At 43.6% G+C, this 26,140-nt stretch overlaps 1 protein-coding gene across 2 annotated transcripts in view; it reads right to left on the minus strand.

Annotated features, from left to right (window-relative positions):
• The window catches only part of SMAD5 (SMAD family member 5), a 42,071-nt gene extending 16,344 nt beyond the window's left edge, over positions 1-25,727 (minus strand). The window contains exon 1 of one of the 2 annotated variants that reach the window (XM_054037773.1): positions 25,642-25,727. The gene's annotated coding sequence lies outside the window, so the exon portion shown is untranslated. Of the gene's footprint in view, positions 1-10,335; positions 10,472-25,641 lie in introns of those variants that run through there. The other variant, XM_054037771.1, reaches the window with a different exon arrangement.
• Positions 25,728-26,140: the final 413 nt, after the last annotated feature.

Raw genomic sequence — 26,140 nt, forward strand, 5'->3', positions numbered from 1 at the left:
GCCCTTGCTCACTCCACCTCTAATAAATAAATGACAAAATCACTATATATGTCCACATAGAATATCAGGGAAAGGAACAAACAAACAAAAAAATCCCAAACACATGTTCTATTTTTGACATGTTTTCACAAGCTTAATGTAGCCCTGTGAGAGAAAAAAAACAAATTACAAGTTTTGCTATTTATATTATTTTAAATTTTAAAAAGAGCCATTAAATACTACCAAGTGGCAGAGCACAGCCATAGGAAACACTTATTATGAATTATTACTGCAAATGCATACCCTAGAGATCCCTTAGCATTTAACTGATTTTAGGACATTTCTAGATGTTTTCTTCTAAACCATTCTGATATGGCTGTCCCCTGTGTTATGCAATAGAAGTGCAGAACATGTACCAATCAATAGTATTTTATTTGGTATGTGCCATAACATGCAATATATATTTGAAATTTTACCAATTTTATATTCCTTGTGAAACATTTGATACAGATACAGTAAGCAAATGGCATTTAAAACCATAATGAACGTTAGAGAAAGAGAAAAAAAATGTCATTAAAGGCAAAGAGGTCCTTTATAATAACCAACCTAAGCACCCACAACGCTGCTTTCCTGTTAGAAGTGCTTTAGTGTTCTCAATTTTGGTGAAGTGAGAATCAATTGGCAGGAAGCAAATGTCAACAGAATTTCATTACCTTTCTGTCTTCAACACACATGATTTTAGGAAAAAATGTTGGGGTAGATATCGTCTGCTTTCCTGCTCTGAGCGCTCAATAATCAGACTGCAAAACTAAGGTGCTGTGTTCCTGAGATCTAACAACAGAAGGTTGAGGCTTTTGGGGTTCTTGAGTGTCTTTGAGAAAAATGACCATTGCCATTCTCCTGAAAAATGGGAATGGATAAGACTACAAAGGATAACATACTAAGAAACTTGCCTACAAAGGCCAGGTTGTTATGAATTGTTAAAGGATATCATTCAGGAAAGCATTTTATTTTAAATATTTTAAAACAGCTGAAGAGAATAGGAGTAATGAAAGACCATCTCCTCCCTTTGCATAGCACAATATTATGCAAAGAGGAACAAAACTCCTATTGGGTCTGAGACCGTGGTGTTCAAACCATTTCAAACTGGTCTTATCTTTTCCCATCTCTCAGTATTGGAATGCACCAAGAGAGTCTGTTAAGACAGTTACACTGATCCATGCTTTGTTCAGCATTTTGGGATGTATGCACCATCTAAAGGAAAAGATTTAAATTGAGAAAGTTCCTTTTTCACTATTTGGCTCATAGACCTTGAGTGGCAAGTGTCCTTGTATTAAGGGCTTGTCTACACTGGCACCTTACAACTCTGCAACTTTCGCGCTCAGGAGTGTGAAAACACACACACACACACACACACACACCCCCAAGCGCTGCAAGTTTCAGTGCTGTAAAGTGCCAGTGTAGACAGTGCACCAGCGCTGGTAGCTATTCCCCTTGTAGAGGTGGGTTTTGCCCCAGCGCTGGTGCCGCGACTACACAGCCATGTTAACGTTGCTAGTGAAGACATGCCCTTATTCTCTCAGATGGAAGGGAACCATGAACACCATGCAGTGCAGAATAAAGACTCATTTACATACAGGAATTTAAAGTACACCTAACTTTACCCAATACATGTACTTGAAACAACGTCTTAAACAGTAGTAAAACTGACTCAAGGACCGGTTGTCAATTTATAGGTGGTTATTGTACTAGATTGGCTTGTAAGAGCCCTCTTAACATCACAGAAGATGAGGATCTCAGAAATTCAACTAGATAGACAAACTAAAACTAAGACGATTCTGTTAACTGAGCAGAACTATATAATTTGTACACCATAAAACACTCAACTTCATATACCACAAATCAATTTTGGCTACCTGACAACATGATCAAACTTCCTGGTCATCTTTAAGAGAAATTCATCTCCACTTTTCATTTAAGAGCCGTGTAAAATCAATAACACCTCCAGCAGGTTAAATGGTACTGTGAATTCTGCTTTCATTATAAGCCCTTGGGAAGATGGCATTTAGAGAGAGCAATATTGATGAAGGTTAAAGCCTTATTTTAATACAAAATACAGAGTGCAAAAAAAGCTGTATTTATTGGTAGATTAAAATCCTGATTATTTCTTTGGATCTTTATTAGTGCCATAAAAATAATCTTTTAAGCTATTTGTCTAAAAAAAATGAAATGTGTTTTTATCCTAAAAGCTGCAGTTTTTAAAGGGTGTTAACATTTATAAGCTACATACATATCCTAAATTTAGACCCCCTCACTTGTGTTTTATGCAGATAATATGGGGTCAAAAGCCATTTATATAAAGGTTCTGCGGTACCAGAGTGACTGCTGCTTGAAATACTTCAATGGAACATCCACGTTCAAAAGTCAGTGTTCCCGATACTTTTAAGCAAAGACATAGATGTTATGATTAGTTGTGGCTGCAGCGCAACGTTCAGTCCCAGCAATAAGATCATTTGTTCAAAAATGAATTTTAGGCTCAGGTGCTTTTTCAGAAAGGTATAAATTACCCAAGAGCTCATCTCAGACAACAACAAAGAGTGTTCGTTGTGTCTAGTTTCCTTTTCACAAATAAAAAAAGCAGTCATGAAGGGTTTTAACAGACCAGTCCAAATAAAATCCCTTGAAATCTAGGGAATCCACAATGCATTTCACAAACATCTATCCTACTCAGCTACTTAAGTACTTGGAATGTCAGGTTGTTTGCACAATATTTTGATAGCCTAAAACTATACAAAAGTACTTTAACGTGCCCAAGTAATGCACGTGGCTCTTTATTCGTGGTATAAAAACATAATGTAACCTGGTAGGTGACATGGTGAGTGCTTCGTTACTGAACACAAGAGGAAGTAATCTCTATATCCAAACTAGACTTTGGGGCAGACTTGATTTATAGATCTAGGGTTCTTTCTAATAGTTGCAGCAAATGGAAGGAAACAATCTGTGTGAACAAGTCCATTGTTTGAACCCCTTCTTAGTACCATATCAGGCCAGCTGAATATAAACAAAGCTGGTTATCAGTAGAAATGGCAGATTAAGTTTCATTTGTCAAGGAAATATTTTATTTGTAAGTCTTTCAGCTATTGAATGAAACAACTATGAGACTGGTAGCTGAACAACTGCCCTGTCACCAAAATTAAACATTTCTCTTCCCCTCACACTTACTTATATGTGAAAAAGCATTTTACCAACACCTTTCATTACAAACACCGCTGGCCTAATATCATGGCAACCAAGCTTCTGGATTAACAGGACCTGAACAAGACTCATGCCAGATCATATCAACAAAAGATGACATGTGGCTGGTATATAATGATATGAGATAAACCCTACATTCTTCCATCTGAACTGTTAGATAAAGAATGAAATAGATAAGAATTGCATAATAGATTACAATGAAGGAGCAGAAGAACTACCTTCCTGATAAATTAGTCTACTTACTAGTTTTAAAAATGCAAGAGACAGAAACATAAGGATTCCTGAACACCATGTCCAAACTGAAACAGTGAACGTATTTGTCAGTAAAGAAGTGGCTTTTAATGACTCAGTTTCATAATATAAACAACAAGCTACCCACTAGAATTATCTACACAACTGGAAGTTTGGTTAGAATCTCCGCTGTCATGTCGGTTACAAGGCTTGTACTACAGAAGCCATTTGCAGTTCACAACAACTTTATTGGTTCCACAAATTTATGAACACAACGATCTATGGCTCATATTTATTCTTTATATTAACTATATACATACATTTGCATATATACTGATCTAGAACACATGAACCCTTTATAACATCTCTTCCTACGATGGAAACTAAATAATTTGATTAACGAGATCTTTGAAACTATGAGGCAACTATACTATTCTTCCACTGCACCTGATTTTGTTTAGAGTCCCTTCCTTCTGTTGATATTTGCCCTCTGTGCAGATATATTTTCTGGCATCACTTAGCTCACTAGGGACCCTTGTGAGTTGGCAAACTCATTTCATATTCACTGGTAGTTTACACTGTAGACCCTGTCTATGCACCGATGTCACAGGATTCATTACAGTCTTTTCTTCAGGAAAAATAATTCCTTGCTTGTTTCTAGGAAGTGATGGTTACGGTAGTATAGTTGTTCATGTAATTCTACCACATATATGAAGGTTTGAATGGTCATTGAAGGTTTGTCTGCACATACAGAGCTGCAGCTGTGCCACTGTAGTGCTTTAGTGAAAACGTTACTATGTCAAAGGGAGAGCTTCTCCCCAAGAGGCGGTAGCTATGTTGACAGGAAAAGTTCTCCCTTCAACATAATGCTGCCTATATGGTGTGAAAAATCCACACCCCTGAGCGATGTAGTTATACCGATATAGGTCTGTAGTATCTGGCCTGAGAACAAGTTACATTCCCACGCTGAATCAGTTTCACTTCAAGTAATGAATGATGAACTTTCATGGGGTAGTTAAAAGGAAGTCTGCATTGCCACTGCTTGTGCCATACTTGTTCTGTAAATATCAAGTTTCCGCTTCAGGAATAAGAATTCAGCTTTTTTCACAAACACAATATCACCTTAAAATTTAAAAAATAAACTACTTACAGACTACTAAATTGGAAGTTGGGCAGTTTTTAGAAAAATTGTTTTGACTTTCAGCCAATTGGATTTCCATATAAACCATGGTGACAATTGATTTCATATTACCATTAAAGTCACTTGCTTCTTTCTATTCAGACATCCAAAGTAAGGCAATTTGGGGTGGGGGGGTGGGGGGGGTAAAAATATAGATATTAGAAATAGAAAAATAGCTTGATCTTAAAAAAAAACCGAACAACAAGCTTTAACATCCACAACTGAATGATTTAACAACAAAAGCTATGAAGTATTTCAAATACTGCTCTTCAATTTAATACTTGTTCTTTTTATTTCCATACTGCCACATCAGTTGAAACAGATTTTTTTTAAATGAAGCTTATCAACGAAGGTAAATATAAATTTGTCATTCTAATCAGTATATTCTTAGATGATATACATGTCTAACACTTTAACTAGGTAAACTATGGTAGATGTCTATACAAGTAGACAACTCGCAATTAACAACTATTCACATGAGGAAGTCACCAAAACAAGGACACAAACTGATGCCTATGTGGGCAGTTTTAGCAGACAGATCCCAAGGACTAGATGGTCATTTCAAATGAACTGCACTCATCACTAAAAGCACTCTCTCCAAAAGAAGAATGGTGAAAATTTACACAACTGCAGCCCATACTATCCCTGTTCTGTGGAAAAACGAAAGACATTCTTTCTCCAGGTCTATCAAGACAGCACTTTTCAAAAGTCCTACAACACATTAAAATAAAGACATTTAAGAAGCTGCATGAACCCTTCCAAAAGTTTAGCTGTTCATGTGAAAGAGCCTAAATACAGTACAAGATGCTAAACACTATCCATGAGAAAATGCATTCTCCAGAAAGGAGAAATTTTTACAAACTTCCATGAAAAATTCTCTTAAAAAAAAAAAAAAAAAAAAAAAAAAAAGAGGAAATATATACAGAAGATTCCACTGTGTTAAAGCTGTGACAACCTTACAAAAGCCCCAGAATTTAGAGGGAAGACTGACAACAGTAATTCGCTAATGTACTTCTTTCCCTTGCACTGTGAGTTAATGGCAAAATATTCTGGATTTGTCAGTTTGTGACATCCACTGACCCAGAATTCAGAGACACTACCTCATAATTGGTGGATCAGTGTCAACTAGTCAGACAAAGATCCTCTATGTCAAGGATGACAGTCATTGGCAGGCTCAACCTTGGTAGTAGGTCAGTAGGGATACAGACTTGGCAGACATTGCTCTACACCTTGCCAATCTGCACTGGACAAGCATGTAGAAGTGCCAGCCAAACTCTTTTGCATGCATCCAGGAACATTGCTGAAGAGGTTTCCATCAGAGAACAGCATAAGAATTTACAAAGCCACGGATGTGTGAGATAATGTATTAAATATTAAAACATGAAAGTAATTTTAAATGAGTTATCAATGTGAGCCATGAAATGCACAAATATTCCATGTGATAAGGATAAATACCATTAATTTGCATGAGCTTGTTCCCTTACTGCAGGAGCTTCAGTTTGTTGACGTAATATTTTATATACAATAGAAGATGAGTTTTTAAAGTCTTTTACAGTGTTCTTTGTAACAGCTATACTGATTTGTTAGAAGAGATTTTGATTTGCATTTTAAATCAGATCACCCATGCTCCTCTCACTCCACCTCCCAAGAATGGAAAAGAGTAAAGGTCTTTGGCGAACACTATACAATTGTCACAAAGAACGTCTCCATGCAATGGTTTAACCCTATTTTAAAAGCAAAGAACAGATAGGCACTTTCACTTAACACCTCCCTAAACAGCAGAATCTAAAAAAGGACCAGTTACAAATAACTGCTTCTTGATTTTAAAGATTTACCGTAATCCTATGTAAAGACTGTTCAAGCAACCCTTGAAATGCATATAGCGCATTTAATAAACCATTATTAGCATTCTGCATTGAGAGAGATAAGAACAATACTAGGCATTAAGGTAAGTACTCTATCAATATGAAGATTATAAAGCAGGTCATCAAAACAAGTATTTAAAGTCTGACTTCATAGCAAAAATAAGGAAACAAAGAAAAACATGGTCCGTAGGCTTGAGCTCCTTCAGGTTCAGCCATGGGTTAAAATTCAGGAGGGCAAGGAAGTTATTCAACACTGTAGCGTGTAGTCTTCAAATGTACTAACTTCAGTAACTAAAAATATCAGAGAAACAATTCAATCCAAGTCCCACTGATGACAATATCCCATCCCTCCTTTGCATTCCTCATAGTTCTAAAACTCCCCCGAGAAGTATAAGAAGTTACTTTCTTCTTCCCTCATTCATTTTTTAATCATCTTTATTTTATTTATCTTGTGTCTCCTTTGCTTTCATTGAAAAAGTTCTTTCAAAATTTCCTCCCCCCTCTATAATATATCCTCCATATCTGGCAGCAAAATATGCTGGTTTCATTAAGTTAAGTAAACCACTGGGCAGATGTTTTTTTCAAAAATAAATGCCTTGAGGCGATTAACTGTAATTTCAAGGCTTAGTCAGCAAAGTTTGATACAAGTGAGGTAAGCGTGGAACCACTACTGTCTTCCTATGGGGATCAAATTATGAAATCAAGCAGCACATTTGATTCAACCACATAAAGTTTATTTTAATGTTTTCAAAAATTATACTAACTAAAACTCCTTTAGTGAAGTTACTAGCTTTTCTATCACCTTGTATCACCATTGTTTGCTGACTAGTGAGAAATACTGCAGCTTTTGAAGAATATGGCAGCGAAATGTAGATAGAGGAAAGGGGGGAAAATGAGGTTGAACACAACCAAAAGCAAGATTCAGAATCTGACAAAGTTATGGTACTCACGAACAGCAGGGTTCCTAAGTATTACTGCAGCTGGGAAAAGTGTGCATTGAATAATCCTTACTTTTATTATTATTAATTAATTTACGTTAAAAGCCGGGCTTTAGAGCTGTGCTCTGGCTCCGCTCCAGCTCCAGGGAAAAACACTGCTCCAGAGCTGCTCCGTGCTCCGCTCCAAAGCCATGGTTAAAAGGCCACCACAGTAGCTGAATATTTGGGGTTTAAAGTAAGTGGCTCTATTACAGTGAGAGGAGAGCAGCATGACATGGTATCTACAACTGAATATTGCAGCTATAAACAAGACAATGTGGAAGTATAGCACAATAATACAAACTTTGCAAGTTATTCCCTGGATATCTCATTATATTGTATCTGATCTTCAAGTTATTCACTAAGTAGAATACAATTTCATAACACCTTCCATTAAAGAACCACAAGCCATTATACAAACCTTGGTGAATTATGTCTCTGGGAGGCAGGGAGGTACTACCCCCACTTTACAGAAGAGGAAAATTAAACAAAGAGATTAAATAGTTGGTCCAAGTTCACATAGGAAGTCACAGAAATGGAAAAAACCCACAGGTCACTTGACTTCCAGTCTTGTGTTTTAACCACAAGACCATGCTTCCTCTATTATGTCCCCCTGATCAGATCCACAAGCCATGGAAACACAGGAATTGCCTTAATGGATCAGAGAAGTAGTCCATCTAATCCAGAGGTGGCCAACCTGAGCCTGAAAAGGAGCCAGAATTTACCAATGAACATTGCCAAAGAGCCACAGTAATAGGTCAGCAGCCCCCCATCCACTACCCCCCTCCAGTCCCCAGCGCCTCCTGCCCACTGACAGCCCCGCCAACCAGCGCCTCCCCATCCCTCTTGCCCACCACAATCAGCTGTTTTGCAGTGTGCAAGAGGCTCTGGTGGGGAGGGGGGAGGAGCAAGGACATGGCAGGTTCGGGAGAAGGGGCAGGACCTAAGGCAGAGCAGGGGGTTGAACAGTGAGCAACCCACAGCACATTGGAAAGTCAGCATCTGTAGCTCCAACTTCGGAGTCAGCACCTATACAAGGAGCCGCATATTAACCTTTGAAGAACCGCATGTGGCTCCAGAGCCACAGGTTGGCCACCCCTGATCTAACTGAATACCCTGTATCAGGCCATACTCTGTACTGCATGAAGGTACAAGAAATCCCATAGTGTAGTGGTTCTCAACTTTTTTTTTATTTGCAGACCCCGAAAAATTTTCCATTGAAGGTGTGGACCCCTTTGGAAATCTACTGTCTGTATATATAGTAGAATTCTGTTCAGTGAGTTTTCAATCCAAGTCTTTCATGGACCCTTTAGAGCAGAGGTCCCCAAACTGTGGGGCCTGGAGGAATGTTCACAGAGGTGCAGATGAGGCCTGGGCCAGCCCCCATAGGGGATGGGGGCAGCATAGCTGAGGCCTGGGCCAGCCCCACAGGGGATGGGAGCAGAGGAGGGGGAGCCCCCCCCGCGAGGGCTCTGCTCCTGGCCTCGGCACCCTTACCCCTGTCCATGCCCTCATCCCACCCCACCTGTGGTCCCGCTCCCAGCCTGGGGGGAGGGACTGCAAATAGGGGTAAGGGGGGACACGATCCTGAACATTTTGATAACCACCACTGCCTTAGACATAGCCTGTGGACACCACAGGTCGAGAACCACTGCCAGAGTGAATAATTACAGAATATGCTTACAATTACGGAATAACCACCTGTCCACAAATGTCCCATTCAGTGGCTGATGTATGCCACAAACCATGAGGGTTTACAGCCTTGTTTACATTGTAGATAACGTAACTATGATTGTTCTGATTAGTTCCTCATCTTTTTAAAATCCTGTTAAATCCTAACCTTTAACAATTTGAGGCAAGGAGTTCCACAGATACGAACACACAAAACTTATTTCCAGTGATCAGCGTTATGTGAGCTGATCTGCAATTTCACTGAATGTCCCGCCCCCTTACATTTGTATTACAAGGAAGTGTAACCAGGTGCAACTGACAGTACTTTACTCACCTCTCATGTCCTATCTGAAGCCTCCTCACTAAACTAAACAGTCCCTACTCTTTCCACTCCCCTCACCGGGAAGTATCGGTCATCTTTCTTGTTCCTAAGCTTTCGTGGGTAAAACACCCACTTCTTCAGATGCATCAGCAGTGGGGTTTTTTACTCACACAAGCTTATGCCCAAATAAATCTGCTAGTCTGTAAGGTGCCACCGGACTCTGCGTTGTTTTTATGGCTACAGACTAACACGGCTACCCCTCTGAGATGTGTCATCTTTCTTATTGGTCTCAGATGCCCTTCTGCCCCCCCGGGTGTGTGCAGTCACTCTGCAGCTCCTCAGGCACTGCCAAGCCTTGACCAAACCTGCCGAGCAGGGACACTCCCTCCCGACACAGGCTGCTAGGGAAAATATAGGGTAGGGTGACCAGCTGTCCCAATTTTATAGGGACAGTCCTAATCGCTGGGGCTTTTTCTTATATAGGCCCCTATGACCCCCCACCCCCTGTCCCGATGTTTCACACTTGCTACTTATAGGACTAAGTAGTAAGTGTGACTTGCTTATAGGACTACTTATAGGACTTTCACTTAAACTCTCCACGAGGCGGCCACAATTCGCCCGCCCGCCCCCGCCTTCCTCAACGCCCACCGACCCCCGGCCGAGCCCAGGCGCGCCCACCCCCCTTCTCCCTCTCAACGGGACAAGCCAGCCCGGCCCGGCCCGCTCCGGGGGGGGGGGTACCCTGTTGGCCGGGGTCCGGCCCTAGAGCCCCCAGTGGGGTCAGGGACCCGCCGCAGAAGCCCCGGGCGCTGGGGACATCCCGACCCCCGGGAACAGGCCGCTGCTCACACTCACCGGACGCGCAGCGACCGGCCCGCGAGCGCCGGCCCCAGCCTCGCTCTCGGCAGAACTTTAGTCAGACCGCGCTGACGGCGGGACACGCACGGCGCCTCCGCTCGGGCAGAGCCGGGCCCAGAGCCCCGGATGTGAATCTGGGCCGGGGGGGGGGGGGAGAGAGAGAGCGAGCGCGCGCAGACAGATTCCTGCGGCACTGCGCAGGCGCCGGCTGGGCAGGGAGGGCTCCGAGCCAATCCCAGCTACAGGGAGAGGGGGCTGGGGGAGGAAGTGGGGATTTGAAGTAAGAGTGAAGAGCGGGTGGGGGGAGTGTTGAAGAAGAGCTAGGGTCAGGGTGGGGGTTGGGGGGCTGTGGGAGAGGAGCTAGGGGCAGGGTGGAGAGCAGGGTGGGGGTTGGGGGGCTGTGGGAGAGGAGCTAGGGGCAGGGTGGAGAGCAGGGTGGGAGTTGGGGGCTGTGGGAGAGGAGCTAGGGGCAGGGTGGAGAGCAGGGTGGGAGTTGGGGGCTGTGGGAGAGGAGCTAGGGTCAGGGTGGAGAGCAGGGTGGGAGTTGGGGGCTGTGGGAGAGGAGCTAGGGGCAGGGTGGAGAGCAGGGTGGGGGTTGGGGGGCTGTGGGAGAGGAGCTAGGGTCAGGGTGGAGAGCAGGGTGGGGGTTGGGGGGCTGTGGGAGAGGAGCTAGGGGCAGGGTGGAGAGCAGGGTGGGGGTTGGGGGGCTGTGGGAGAGGAGCTAGGGGCAGGGTGGAGAGCAGGGTGGGAGTTGGGGGCTGTGGGAGAGGAGCTAGGGGCAGGGTGGAGAGCAGGGTGGGGGTTGGGGGGCTGTGGGAGAGGAGCTAGGGTCAGGGTGGAGAGCAGGGTGGGGGTTGGGGGGCTGTGGGAGAGGAGCTAGGGTCAGGGTGGAGAGCAGGGTGGGAGTTGGGGGCTGTGGGAGAGGAGCTAGGGGCAGGGTGGAAAGCAGGGTGGGGGTTGGGGGGCTGTGGGAGAGGAGCTAGGGGCAGGGTGGAGAGCAGGGTGGGGGTTGGGGGGCTGTGGGAGAGGAGCTAGGGGCAGGGTGGAGAGCAGGGTGGGGGTTGGGGGGCTGTGGGAGAGGAGCTAGGGGCAGGGTGGAGAGCAGGGTGGGGGTTGGGGGGCTGTGGGAGAGGAGCTAGGGGCAGGGTGGAGAGCAGGGTGGGGGTTGGGGGGCTGTGGGAGAGGAGCTAGGAGCAGGGTGGGGGTTGGGGGGCTGTGGGAGAGGAGCTAGGGGCAGGGTGGAGAGCAGGGTGGGAGTTGGGGGCTGTGGAAGAGGAGCTAGGGTCAGGGTGGAGAGCAGGGTGGGGGTTGGGGGCTGTGGGAGAGGAGCTAGGGGCAGGGTGGAGAGCAGGGTGGGAGTTGGGGGCTGTGGGAGAGTAGCTAGGGTCAGGGTGGAGAGCAGGGTGGGAGTTGGGGGCTGTGGGAGAGGAGCTAGGGGCAGGGTGGAGAGCAGGGTGGGGGTTGGGGGGCTGTGGGAGAGGAGCTAGGGTCAGGGTGGAGAGCAGGGTGGGAGTTGGGGGCTGTGGGAGAGGAGCTAGGGGCAGGGTGGAGAGCAGGGTGGGAGTTGGGGGCTGTGGAAGAGGAGCTAGGGTCAGGGTGGAGAGCAGGGTGGGGGTTGGGGGGCTGTGGGAGAGGAGCTAGGGGCAGGGTGGAGAGCAGGGTGGGGGTTGGGGGGCTGTGGGAGAGGAGCTAGGGTCAGGGTGGAGAGCAGGGTGGGAGTTGGGGGCTGTGGGAGAGGAGCTAGGGTCAGGGTGGAGAGCAGGGTGGGAGTTGGGGGCTGTGGGAGAGGAGCTAGGGGCAGGGTGGAGAGCAGGGTGGGGGTTGGGGGGCTGTGGGAGAGGAGCTAGGGTCAGGGTGGAGAGCAGGGTGGGGGTTGGGGGGCTGTGGGAGAGGAGCTAGGGTCAGGGTGGAGAGCAGGGTGGGAGTTGGGGGGCTGTGGGAGAGGAGCTAGGGGCAGGGTGGAGAGCAGGGTGGGAGTTGGGGGGCTGTGGGAGAGGAGCTAGGGGCAGGGTGGAGAGCAGGGTGGGGGTTGGGGGCTGTGGGAGAGGAGCTAGGGTCAGGGTGGAGAGCAGGGTGGGGGTTGGGGGGCTGTGGGAGAGGAGCTAGGGTCAGGGTGGAGAGCAGGGTGGGGGTTGGGGGGCTGTGGGAGAGGAGCTAGGGTCAGGGTGGAGAGCAGGGTGGGGGTTGGGGGGCTGTGGGAGAGGAGCTAGGGTCAGGGTGGAGAGCAGGGTGGGGGTTGGGGGGCTGTGGGAGAGGAGCTAGGGTCAGGGTGGAGAGCAGGGTGGGGGTTGGGGGGCTGTGGGAGAGGAGCTAGGGTCAGGGTGGAGAGCAGGGTGGGGGTTGGGGGGCTGTGGGAGAGGAGCTAGGGGCAGGGTGGAGAGCAGGGTGGGGGTTGGGGGGCTGTGGGAGAGGAGCTAGGGGCAGGGTGGAGAGCAGGGTGGGAGTTGGGGGCTATGGAAGAGGAGCTAGGGGCAGGGTGGAGAGCAGGGTGGGAGTTGGGGGCTATGGAAGAGGAGCTAGGGTCAGGGTGGAGAGCAAGGTGAGGTCTGGGGGGCAGAAGGGGGTTGTGAGGATGGGGGAGAGTTGGAGAGGAGCTAGGGTCAGGGTGGAGAGTAGGGGAGGTTGGGGCTGTGGGAAGTGTTGAGGAGCTGGGGTCAGTGAGGAGAGCAGGGGGGGTGACAAGCAGGGAGCTGAAGAGGGATGGGGAAGGGCAAAAGTCTTTATACTACGGCAAGGTGGATATTTTCTATCAAAACTTCATTTTTTTTTCCAACAGAAAATTGGATTTTTGACAAAATGGGGGGCGGAGGGGCAGGAAAATGGAACACTTTCAATTTCAAGATGCTGCACTGGTGCCCCAGGCGTGATGGCATTCACCTGCCTCATTCCTCCCTCATGGGCTGTTTTCCCCAGCTTGGCTACATTATGCATAGTGGGCCAGGAACTCCCATGAAGCACCACTATGGCTCAGGAAGAGGGGAGGCTATAGCACATGCTGGGAGATGTAGTGTGATCATGGGGCACGCTGCAACCAAACTACAGTGACAGGAGGCATCGTGGTTGTATTTCCAAAATGAAGAGTTTGGCCATAAAATTACCTATTTCAGTTATTTGCTGGGGTGGGAGGAGACACCTTTTCCACCTGCTCTACTTTAAACCCTCCTGCCGCAGCCTCTGTGTTTCGTACTGCCCCTATTCAGACACTCAGTCTCAGGCTATGACTCTGGTGGAGTCCACAGCGTACTGGGTGCTTTCCTCTTCCAAACCCAAAAGGAGGGACTACATTTACCCCAACGAGCTTAGAAAATCCTGGTTATGAGAGTTAGCACTGGCTCCCATCATAGATGAAACACTACTCAATGCAAATGGCTAGCCAGCAGGGCTTGACCATAACTTCCCTGCCCATCCTGCTCAGGAGTTTGTGTTGTGTTTTTTTTGGTGGCAAGCTGAGTATTGTAAAACTGCAGCGGATGAAGGACTTCTCTTAAATTACTGAACACCCTACCTGTAATCTAATAAAGAGCTACTAAGAAATGTTTGGTAGCATTTTTAAAAAAGGATGTTGCCAAGCAATAATCCTATAAAGAATCATACATTATGTAATTATTGTACCACAAACAAAACAACTGTGGGATGGTGTCCCATGAAATTAAATTGTGTCCTGTACTTTTCTTGCAGTTCTTATTTCCTTGAAATGTAAGTGGACAGACACCTTTCTTGAAGAAATATAGCAACGCAATAGCTGCTAGGGTATTGCAGGGAAACACAAGAAGGTAGACATTCACAGCACAGTACAATATATTCATTAGAAAATAGAGTTAGAGAGACAGGAAAATATGAGCATTACAGTATGAAATAGTAAGCCAAAAAGACCCACACATTTTATTTGTGTAAATTAGAAATTGAACTAAATCAAAAACGCAACCAAACTAAATTTTGTGTCATTCTACTGCCTCTGCAGTGTGCCAAACTTATGCTTTAGATTCAAACGCCAGAGCTTTGGAAAAATTTGGATCCAGATCCAAATTCTGTGGCTCAGGATTATGTCTAGTGTAAATAGAAGTCTTCAGCAGAATGATTTCCCCCAGCATGTTGTGACTAGACAGACACAGGCTATGTCTACACTGCAATTAAACACCCACGGCTAGCGCATGTTAGCTGACTTGGGCTTGTGGGGCTCAGTCTGCGGTGCTATAAAACTGCAGTGTCGATGTTTGGGCTCTGTCTGGAGTTAAGGCTCTGGGTCTCTCCCCCTTGCACGGTCCCTATACCACAATTTTACAGTTCTGCGGCGCAAGCCTCAGGAGCAAGTCAGCTGATGTGAGCCAGCCAGGGGTGTTTAATTGCAGTGTAGACACACCCACAGAGGACTCAAGTAATTCCCCAGGCATATGTTTCTATTGCAATTTAGTAAGTGTGGAGAAAAAGGCTAGAGGTAGTTTAGCCAGTGAACGTAATCAACCACCTTTTGATACAACATCTCTGCACCAATGCAGAGCTGGAAAAATAATATGCTAATATTTATTTTTGCAGAAATTAAACTATAGTTACAAAATACTGTGGAGGTACTTTATCATTGCTAGAAGTATGAATTAAAAAAATAAAATGTCTTTTATTTTTGCAGAATAGCTCTTTGAATGGAGCTGCATCATCACCTTCTTTGTAGCCATTAGGATAACAATTGTTCTGGCTTGGCCAACCCATCTGAAAATGGAACAACAACAAAAAAGCTGGGCCTTTTCCAACCCTTTTGTTTAGCTTAATTAATAAAGCAAATAACAAATAGGCAGCAGGCATTTTAGGTGTTGTTCATGTGCCAGCCATGTCTCCATGAAACAAAATGTACTCGTATTGGAGAGTTACTTAACACAGTCTTACAAAGCCTGATGAAAGATACAATAGAATTACTATGGGCATGTTGTAGAAACATGCCAGAGTCCTGTTACTGATGGAGAAGGTTAAAGTACTCTAAGTTGGGGAGTGAGGGGGAGAGACAAAATATAAAGAGGTATGTAATTCTTAATTTAAACCTACAGAGAAGGTTGCGTTGGGCACAGTTAGGGTTACCATACGTCCGGATTTTCCCGGACATGTCCGGCTTTTTGGGACTCAAATCCCCATCCGGGGGGAAATCCCAAAAAGCCGAACATGTCCAGGAAAATCCGGCGCCGCTGGGCCGGGGGCCGGCGGTGCTGGGCGGCCGGGGGGTGCGCCGGGCCGGCGGTGCTGGGTGGCCAGGGGGTGCGCCGGGCCGGCGGTGCTGGGTGGCCAGGGGGTGCGGGGGCTGGCGGTGCTGGGCTGCCGGGGGGTGCGCCGGGCCGCCGGGGGCCACCAGGGGCCGGCGGTGTTGGGCCGCCGGGGGGTGTGCCGGGCCGCCGGGGGCCGGCGGTGCTCGGCCGGGGGCCCGAGGGCCGGGCCGGGGGTGCTCGCCCGGGGGCCGGGGACCAGAAGTGCTGGGCGGGCCGGGGGTGGTCGGCCGGGCCCGGGGCCGGCACCCCAGGGCCCGAGCCGACCCAGGCTGGAAACGCAGGGGGGGCCAGCCTGGGCCGCGCCTCCTCCCCCCACACCCCGCTTACCTGCTTCAGGCTTCCCGCGAATCAAATGTTCGCGGGAAGCAGGGGAGGGGGCGGAGACTTTGGGGAAGGGGCGGAGTTGGGGGCGGGGCCGGGGCCCCATGGAGTGTCCTCCTTTTGGAGGCACAAAATATGGTAACCCTAGCACAGTGCTTGAACCACATAGCATCTCTGAAGGCAAAGTATTATTTCGAAGAGTATCCTCAATATTTTGGAGCAAGCCAATGGTGAGTATATTCCAGCAGGTGAGAGGAAAGTTTCTCTCCTTGTTCTGCAGTAGAGGCAAAGAATTATTCAATGAGAAAAATGTTGACAATGTCAAGTGTCCAAAGACCAAATGAGTGGAACCTGGACTACCTCCTTCCAGTCAACAGGGAGTTAGAAATGACATTTTATAAACATTAATTCAAGTTTTGTATATTCTTAAAGCCCTTACAAAAGCACTGTCACAAAAAATAGTAGACCACCTCTGACAAGTGTATATCAATTTAGATCAGATGGGCTGATCTCTAGTGCAGTACATAATATGTTTTCTTCACGCCTGTCTCAGAACTTCCATCATGAATAATATAACTAGGTCAATATAAAACATGCAACAAGTGGATTCAAGTCATCCTGAATGTATTGTTGACAGAAACCGTTTGAATTCCAAAAAGAAGTCGATCTACTATTTTTTATACTCACAGGCCCAGACTTTTAGAAATGCAGGCATGCAATTGTAGTAATTTGCATGGAAATCACTACTTAAACATCTAGTCATACAAACATTTAATCGGTAATTGAGAGTCCAGATTATGCAGAAGCAAATGCACATTTATAAAAATCTTATTCTTGCTTCCTAAACTCAGGCAAATGTTTTCTGATGATCTCAGCTCCATTTCCTAATAGATTCCTCCAGTCTTAGTAAAGAGGACAGATTACTGTGACAGATGTCTCTTAAAATCATCTGTCAGTCATATAATACAGTCTATGCCCCCTTCATACTGGGGCTAACTCAGGGACCCTCTTTTTGTTATGTTTGTAGAGCGCCTAGCACAAATGGGGTCCTGGTCCATGACTAGGGCTACTAGGTGCTACAGTAATAAAAATTATTATTAGTATTTATTATTAATACAATGCCACAGGGCCTGATCCAAAGCCCATTGAAATCAATGATAAGATCAGGCCCCAAATTATTAGAAGCAACATGTACATTTCAAGTTATATTATTCTGATCTTCTTTTCATATTTTGAATATGAACATTGCATTTCTTTTTGTTTGCCTGGAAACTAGCAGTTTGATAACTAAATATGATGTTTGAATTGCAAAGAAACTGTCTACAAAAAGGTTACTGAATTATAAAAACTTGGCCTTCCTGTGACTCCTAAAATGACTGCATTGTTTAAATTGAACTTTTAAACTGCTGGTGGCCGGGGGAGGCGGGGGGGGAAACAGTTTAAAAATAGTTAACGTGTTTGCATTACACATCTTCTAAACCAGGGATCGGCAACCTTTGGCACGCGACTCACCAGGATAAGCACCCTGGCCGGCCGGGCCGGTTGTTTAGCTGCTGTGTCGGCATTTTCGGCAAATCACGGCTCCCACTGGCTCCCATTCGCCCCTCTAGGCCAATGGGGGCTGCAGGAAGGGTGGCCAGCACATCCCTCAGCCCGCGCCGCTTCCCGCAGCCCCCATTGGCCTGGAGCTGCGAACCGCGGCCAGTGGGAGCCGCGATCAGCCGAACCTGCTGACGCGGCAGGTAAACAAACTGGCCAGGCCCGCCAGGGTGCTTATCCTGGGGAACCGCGTGCCAAAGGTTGCCGATCCCTGTTCTAAACCATTTTACAACCATGTTAAGTAACAGGTGGATTCTTGCAAGATCAGGATGGGGTATTCCTCACTTCAGCTTAGAATCAGAAGGGTGTGGGGAGGATAGGATAGCATAGGGGAGATTGAATTTATGCTCATAAATGAGAAATTCCAATCTAGTTGAAATCTGGTGGGAGGATATGCATTATTGGATTGTAAAAATCAATGGCTATACACTATTTAGGATGGATCGAGTGGGCAAAAGGGGAGGGGGTGTGGCACTCTATCAAAAATGGCATTACCTGTTTCTGAATCATCAGGGAGCACAAGATGGGGTATTAAAGTTGATGTCTGCTACAGACCACCAAATCACAAATGGGAACAGAATGACTGCCTCCTTACATGCCTATATATAATGTGTAGGGGGGGAAAACTATGTAATCATGGGGGACTTCAATATGAGTGACATATGCTGGAGGTCTCATGCTGCCAGTACTAAAACATCCTTGATATTCTACAGGTTATAGATGACAATTTCCTAACTCAAAAAGGGTTGTAGCCAACACAAGAGACTTTTTTATTAGGCCTTGGCCTAACAGATAAAGAAGAACTGATCACAGAACCTTAGGTACAAGTGATCATGACTTGATCACATTTATACTGTGGAAGCAGAATAAAGTTCATACTAGTAATATATATACCTGGTACTTTAATAGAGCCAGTTTCATAATGCTGAAAACAATTATGAGATAAATCAGCTGGGAGGAAGAATTTAATCAGAAAAATGTGAATTATAATTGGGAATAATTTAAGATCGCCTTATTAAATGCCCCAAAAGCGGCAATCAGCCAACTGAGAAAGAAGGCCATACTGGTTAAAAAAATGACCTGGTTTAGAGGGAAGGTGAAAGCAACTATATATATATAAACATATGGAAGAAAGAGGAAGTTGATAGTAAAGAATATAAATCAGAAATTAGGAATTGTAGGAAATTGCTAAGGGAAGCAAAGGGACACAAGAAGAACTCTATGACCAGCAGAGTTAAGGACAGTATTAAGGAGCTTTTTTAATATATTAGGATCAAAAAGAATCCTGACAATGGTATTGGTCCATTACTAGATGGAAGTGGTAGAATTATCAATAACAATGCAGAAAAGGTAGATGTGCTCAATGAATATTACTGATCTGTATTTGGGGGAAAATATAGTTCCATCATATGCTGATAACACTCTTTCCATTTCAGTAGTATGGTATGAAGGCTGTTAAACAGAAGCTATTAAAGTTAGATATTTTTAAATCAGCAGGCCCAGATAACTTGCATCCAAGAGTTTTTAAAGAGCCTGCCGAGGAGTTTGCTGGACCATTAATGCTGATTTTCAACAAGTCTTGGAGCACTGGGGAAGTTCCAGAAGACTAGAAGAAAGCTAATGTGCCAATTTAAAAAAAGGGTAAATGGGATGACCTGGGTAAGTAGAGGCCTGTTAACCTGACATCAATACCGGCAAGACAATGGAGCATCTGTTTTGGGACTCTATTAATAAAGAATTAAAGGAGGGTAATGTAATTAATGCAAATTGACATGGGTTTATGGAAAATAGACTCTTTCAAACTAACTTGATTTTTTTTTGGTGAGATTACAAGTTTGGTTGATAAAGGTAATAGTGATGATGGAATATACTTGAGTCTTCTGTGAGGCATTTGCCTAGGTACCACACAACATTTTGATTAAAAAACTAGAACCATATACAACTAACATGGCGCACATTAAATGGATTTAAAATTGGCTAACATACATTTCAAAATATAATTGTAAATGGGGAATCATCATCAAACAAGTGTTTCCAGTCGTGTCCCACAGGGACTGGTTCTTGGCCCTATGCTACTTAACATTTTTATCAATGACTTGAAAGAAAACATCAAATCATCACTGATAAAGTTGTCAGGTGACACAAAAATTGGGGGAGTGGTAAATAATGAAGAGGCCAGCTCATTGATTCAGAGCGATCTCGAGCTCTTGGGAAACTGACCGCAAGCAAACAATATGGGTTTTAATAGGGCTAAGTGTAAATATATACATCAGGGGGGAAAGAATGTAGGCCCCACTTACAGGATGCGGGACTCTGTTCCGGGAAGCAGTGACTCTGAAAAAGTTTTGGGGGTCATGGTGAATAATCAGCTGAACAAGAGCTCCCAATGTGACACTATGACCAAAATGCAATCCTGGGATGCCTAAATGGGAATCTCACATAGAGAGTTATTTTACCTCTGTATTTGGCACTCGTGCGACTGCTGTTGGAATACTGTGTTCAGTTCTGCTGCCCACAGTTTAAGGAGGATGCTGATAAATTGGAGAGGGTTCAGAGAAGCGCCACAAGAATGACTAAAGGAATAGAAAACATGCCTTATAGTGACAGATTCAAGGAGCTCAATCATCTGTTTAGCTTAACAAAGAGACGGTTAAGGGGTGACTTGATTGCAGTCTACAAATATCTACATCGGGAACAAATATTGAATAATAGGCCTCAAGCCTAGCAAAGAAAGGTATAATATGACCCAATGGCTGGAAGTTGAAGCTAGACAAATTCAGACTGGAAATAAGGCATACATTTTAACAGTGAGAGTAATTAGCCATTGGAACAATTTACCAAGGGTCATAGTGGATTCTCCATCACTGACAATTTTTAAATCAAGATTGGATGGTTTTCTAAAAGATATGCCCTAGGAATTACTTTGAGAGAGTTCTCTGCCCAGTGTTATACAGGAGGTCAGACTAGATCAGTGGTTCTTAACCTTTACTGCAGCCTGCACCCCTTTGGTTCTCAAAATATGTTCTCACACCCCTTATCAAAAATCAAAATATGTTCTCGCACCACTTAAAGCTAAAAAATATGTTCTCGCACCCCTTAAACCTAGATATATTTTAGTTTGTATATTACAGTAATAGTTAAAAATGTATAATGTTAATAAATACATAAGTTTGATTAAACAAAGTAGTTGTACTTATGTGCTTGTGCTTAGTTTGTGTTTTCGATGATTTACCTTCTAAAAAAATCTGGCATGTCTCGCACCCCCAGAAAGGGCATCTCGCACTCCCACAGGGTGCATGCACCCCAGGTTAAGAACTGCTGGACTAGATGATCCCAATGCACCCTTCAGGCCCTGGAATCTATGAATCTACAAACGTACTCCCTCTCACTGCTGTCTATTTGGGGAATAGGGGCGAGGGAGGGGAGAGGAATTTGAAACAATACATTTCTGTTTTGGCTGAGGGGAACAGTATACCAAGATGGGAAGGGCAAACATATCACTTATATCTACAAGTGTTATGGTGGGGAGGAACCGTCACTTTTTAGGTGTCTGTGCAGAGGAATAGGACCAACTTTTGAGGAGAGCTTAAGGAGTAGGGAGGGAGCTGCTGTTCTTCTTTTTATCCATTTCATCTTTTCAGGTAACCCCACGATTCACTGCTTGATGAAAACAAGCAAAATACATGACCAGTAGCTACTTCCCAGCAAGAAAGTAAATACGGAGGTTTAGTATGTCTTAGGGTATGTCTACACTACGGGATTAATCCGAATTTAGATAATTAGATATCTAATTAGATAGACTTTCTTCCCCCACCCCCACGTACAACAGGTGTTTTCAAAATATGGAGTGAAATGTTTAACCACTCATCTGTGGTGAATTAGGGGCTACTATGGGATATTATCTTATCAAGCGCATGGCCCCTGAGTTCTATAATGGTCAATGTGGATGCTCTTGCAGAACAGAACCACAAAGTATAACAAACTCCTTTTAAAGTTAGTTGGAGCAATATGAAAAGTCCTGTTATGTCCCTGTGACCTATCCAAATGTGAAGAAGAAAAAAAAAGCCAGGAAATAGTTTTGCTTGCATTACTAGACAGCATTTCCACATTATTGTTGCTATCATTGCCCCCCTGCTGGTGATCTGATGTTGAATGACAAATGACACAGCTCACTGAACAGTAAGGGAAAGGATGTGCAACAGCATGTCCTTGTGCGCTGATGCTACAGATGTGTGATACTAGGTATTCAAATGAGGTTGCAGATCAGTGGAGGGAAAGTTAATGTTATATCTATGAATAAAGTTAAAGCCACAAACTTTCTATTATTAATTGACTGGAAAAATGACTTGGACCAAGCACGCGATCAAACACTGATATATTAATGAAGATGTTATAAACAGGGAACGTTATGGCAAGATTAATATGACTATTCTCAGTTGAGCACCAATGGTCTTCTCCGCACTGAAAAGAACACAGAGGAAAGTGCATGAGCTGTTGATGAGATATCCATGTTGATATGTCTGAAAGGTGGTGAAAGTGCAAGATTGAACAGAGATAGAGGTGGAAAAGTAGATTGAGAGTTGTAAGCATAAAAATACTAATCAAAGCCATGGGAAATGATGTGGAGAGGACCAAGGACAGAGTAGGTCACAGAAGAAGCTACCAACAAGCGGACCCTTTGTTTGAATACTGTTTCAAGTTTCTGTATTACAGCATGATCCAACTGCCATTAAAGAAAGAATCTTGCTGGAGCAAAACACTGTTAATTGGATGTAGTCCTTGAAGAGGAGAAAAACTTCCTGGAAGAGCAGACAAAATGTCCCATTTACTTAACTCAAAATAAAACACTCTCACAGAGGAAATACCAGAGAGAGGAATTTAAAATTGCTTGATTCTTCAGAATATCTATCCAATGTTGTTCACTGCATAGATCATCCTTTATTTTACACTCCTTTTAGCTTTCACGGAGAGAACCGTGGTGTACTCTCACTTTTATTAACTCTGAATCAGCAGTTCTCAACCTTTTCTATACCGTGTTCCCATGTTATAACAACACTTCCCAGAATTTTAAGACCCACTCCCTTCTGGCTATAAGGAATAGGAGGGTGGTCAGAATTGTACCTGGAGCTGTTTGTGTCAACCAGGTTGTGAACCTGTGCTCTAAATCACTGAGAACAGAAATGCTGGAGCATGAAACAGAAGTTATAGAAAACTGTAATATACAAGGGAAATTAATCTCACATCACTATAAACTTCTACTGTTTTATTATTATACTCAGGTAGCTCATTATCAGGGTTTTTTCCCCTTTATTTAAGGTTTAAGCTCTGCGGACAGATTTTTAAGTCACTACAGATTTATTCATTTGCATACCTGGGAGCAAGACAACAACCTTCACGTGGTGCTCCTGTTAAACTTTGGTGTTTTTCGTGCTTTGTGCAAATTCACCAACGTCAGCAACTGGCCACTGGATGTCGCATTATCGACCTCTCAGTGAAAGTGGCAACTTGCATACCTTATGGTTCCTCTAAATGTGTAGTACATTGTGTGTCAGGCACAGAACCCAGTGTGTATAACTTCCAAGGTTATTGGTTGTCACTCCCAAATATCAAGATACTCTCCTGAGCATGCTCAATTTTGAAAGTGTCTGACATCTGGGTGGGACACATTCATATATGGAATGGTGGGGAGGTCTAACGTGCCGCATCATACTAATTAGTTGACAAAACGCTGAGTTAGATGTCGACTTTTCCACTTTCTGCTGTGGAGTTAGGGCTAACCTCTTACAATAGCTATGCACTGAAAGTTGTCCTTGTGGCTGCACAGCCAAAGCCACAAGAAAACTATTTTGAGCCCTAAATAGTGGAAACATTGGAAATACAACACATTGCTCACACAATGGGCCAAATTCTCTGGGTTACACCCACCCTTCTGGAGATGCTTGGATGTAACCAAGCAGATTTACACTGCAGCAGAGAGAAAAAAAAGTTTTCCTCTTTTTAATATGTGAAACCAAATTATTTCATTCTTTAAAACAAAGGAATATTTCCCACAAAAATATACAATTTATAGCTGTATTTATGGTGGTCTGTCATATCTGTTACAATAAAGTTAATGCACCCCACAGTACATATGTGCAGACATGATGCTCTCAATCCATTTATTACACAGATACTTCTGGCTCTCAGGGAGTGCAACTGTGAAGACTACTTACATTTTATGGTGGGCTCTTATGACTAAACAATCTAGAGCAAGTAGAAAGCACATTGATATATCTATATCTTTATCTTACGAGCAATGAGTAACGTTAAAGATAAACAATGCTAAAGAGGACCAAACCAACCTTCCATACATATACATGCATACACAATTCTTTTTAGTTATCAACCCAAATGATTCAGCAAGACAAAATATTCGAGTGCCATTACTATGACATGCCATTCATCAGGACAGCGGTACAATTAGTGATGTCAATATTCCCAGGAATCAAAAATCGCCCACATATGAGCTGCATAGGCCTGAGTCTCCTCTCAGGCTGATTTAAATAATGTAAAGTATCTCCTCTGATGTCCCTAGAGTTACACAGGTGCAAAACCAGGGTAAGGATCAAGAATTAGGCCCCTTTGAGTTTAAATGTATCTTTGCACAAAGTTACACAACTGTATTTTTTCTAACCCTTAAGCAAAGATTGTGGTTTGCTTTAAAAATTTTCTCTCCAGTATCAAAATCTGCAAATATAAGTACACTAATGTCTATCTCAGGAAATGAACCTGCTGAAAAAGTGCAAAAATGTTATTGGCCTTTTCTGTTTTGCACAAATATAAGCAAATACTTTTACAATAAAAAACAAATGCTATTCCCTTTGGTACCGAATTTTGTATAATAGTGAAAGTAAAAATGGAGCATAACTTTTGCAACTTTTAGGCACACATTTTACAAATTACTTTCATTTTGCTTTCTTTTTCACCGGAGCTATTTTCAGCAAAAAAAAAATAGCTTTTTATGTAGTCAAAAATAGAAGTGGGACATTTACTGAGATGAAAATTAAATGTTGCCTGACAAACAAGTGAAGAAAAACGGTGAAGGTAATAATCCACTTTTCATAGAAAGTAGCCAAAAATTGGACTTCTCATCATTTCTTCAGTGGTGCCATTTCCCCCTCACCCCTTTTGAAACAGCTCTATTATGCAAGTATTTTTAAAAAAAGAGAGAGCTACATGGAGAAAAACAGCTTTTAAATTTAAGATGCCTTTTACAATGCTGCAAGAAATTGGATGAAAATATTTCTCTGTTTGGAAGTACTGATGTTTAAACTCCTCTACATTTGGTATTGCAGAGGGAAAGTTAAAAGTTCATAAACTTTTTTGCTTCAGATGCTTAGATGGGCCCCATGTAAGGCTGTGTCACCAAAATAGTTCACAACCCTAATTACAGTGCACACATCTTCTACAGAATGACATTTTGGGTTCTCGAGGCACTTTTAGATCATATTTAAAATACACAAACTACTTCATTTGTTGTAAGCATGTGTTATCATGTAATATATTTTCTACATTATTTGCTTCCCATTGTAGTAACTACAGAATGGTGTATTTGGATTAGGCTAAAAGATGTTGAAGAATAAAATATTATACAATTTGCTAAACCAGCTGGAATAGAACTCCTAAAACCATTAAAACAAAATCTTTTTTAGTCAAGAATCTTTTCGTATCCGTTTTCAAAAGCTACACTTCAGCACAAGACTCCAGCTTCTCTATATTTAGATTCTGCATTATTCCAAACCCACTCTGGATGTCATGAATTTTACACAACTACAGTATTGTTATTTAATAAATCTTTATCACTTCATGCTTTAACTGGAATCCCAGAAGTTAACAGCAATGACCTTGCTAACATATACTATCTCTGGGATTCCACTTTCACAGGCACATATTTAGACCTCAGCTGCATTGTTGAGGTGCCTAAAAAGAGTACAAATCACAGTTGAAATAGTAAAATCTGCAAACTTTTAGAAACTTATGCCATGTCAGAAGATCTCCTTCCCCTTTTTCCAAAATAAGTTCAGCGTTTAACAAATGAAGAAGTAGAAGCACTGCTGTAGAAAAAAATAACCACATGAACAAAAGTCAGTTTTACCTTGGAAAATGTTATTGCCGTTCCATTTTCTCTGCACTTATTTTTTTCTATCTAGTTCCTTTCCAAGTGATTTCTATTTCTCTGTCTTCTTCTCTCATACTGGCGACAGAGAGGCTAGGGGTGGAGCCATAAGCAAAGTATCCCCCTGCCTGCTGGGAGAACTGAGGTATCAGATAACACACACTCCGCAGCAAAGGAGCACAGGCAGTTAAGCTGGGAAATCTGTGTTTATGTGTAAGAGAGAAAGAGTTCAGATTCCCACTTTAGAAACTTTGTGGAAAAGTTATCCCTCAATTTTATTTTTGTTTCCTTCTTCCATCTTGAAATAATGTCCTTAATTCCAGTACAATGTAGCCATATTTTATATGGCGTCTTTCATACAATCCACATAAAAATGATTAAATCATATCGTTACTAGAAAGTATTGATTTTTTTTCCCAGTGAATAATTTGTTCAGTGCATTTTTTTTCCTGTTTGCCAACTATGAACCAACGGTGAT

The sequence above is a fragment of the Malaclemys terrapin genome, chromosome 8 (assembly GCF_027887155.1).
Source record: "Malaclemys terrapin pileata isolate rMalTer1 chromosome 8, rMalTer1.hap1, whole genome shotgun sequence".
Classification (NCBI taxonomy): domain Eukaryota; kingdom Metazoa; phylum Chordata; order Testudines; family Emydidae; genus Malaclemys; species Malaclemys terrapin.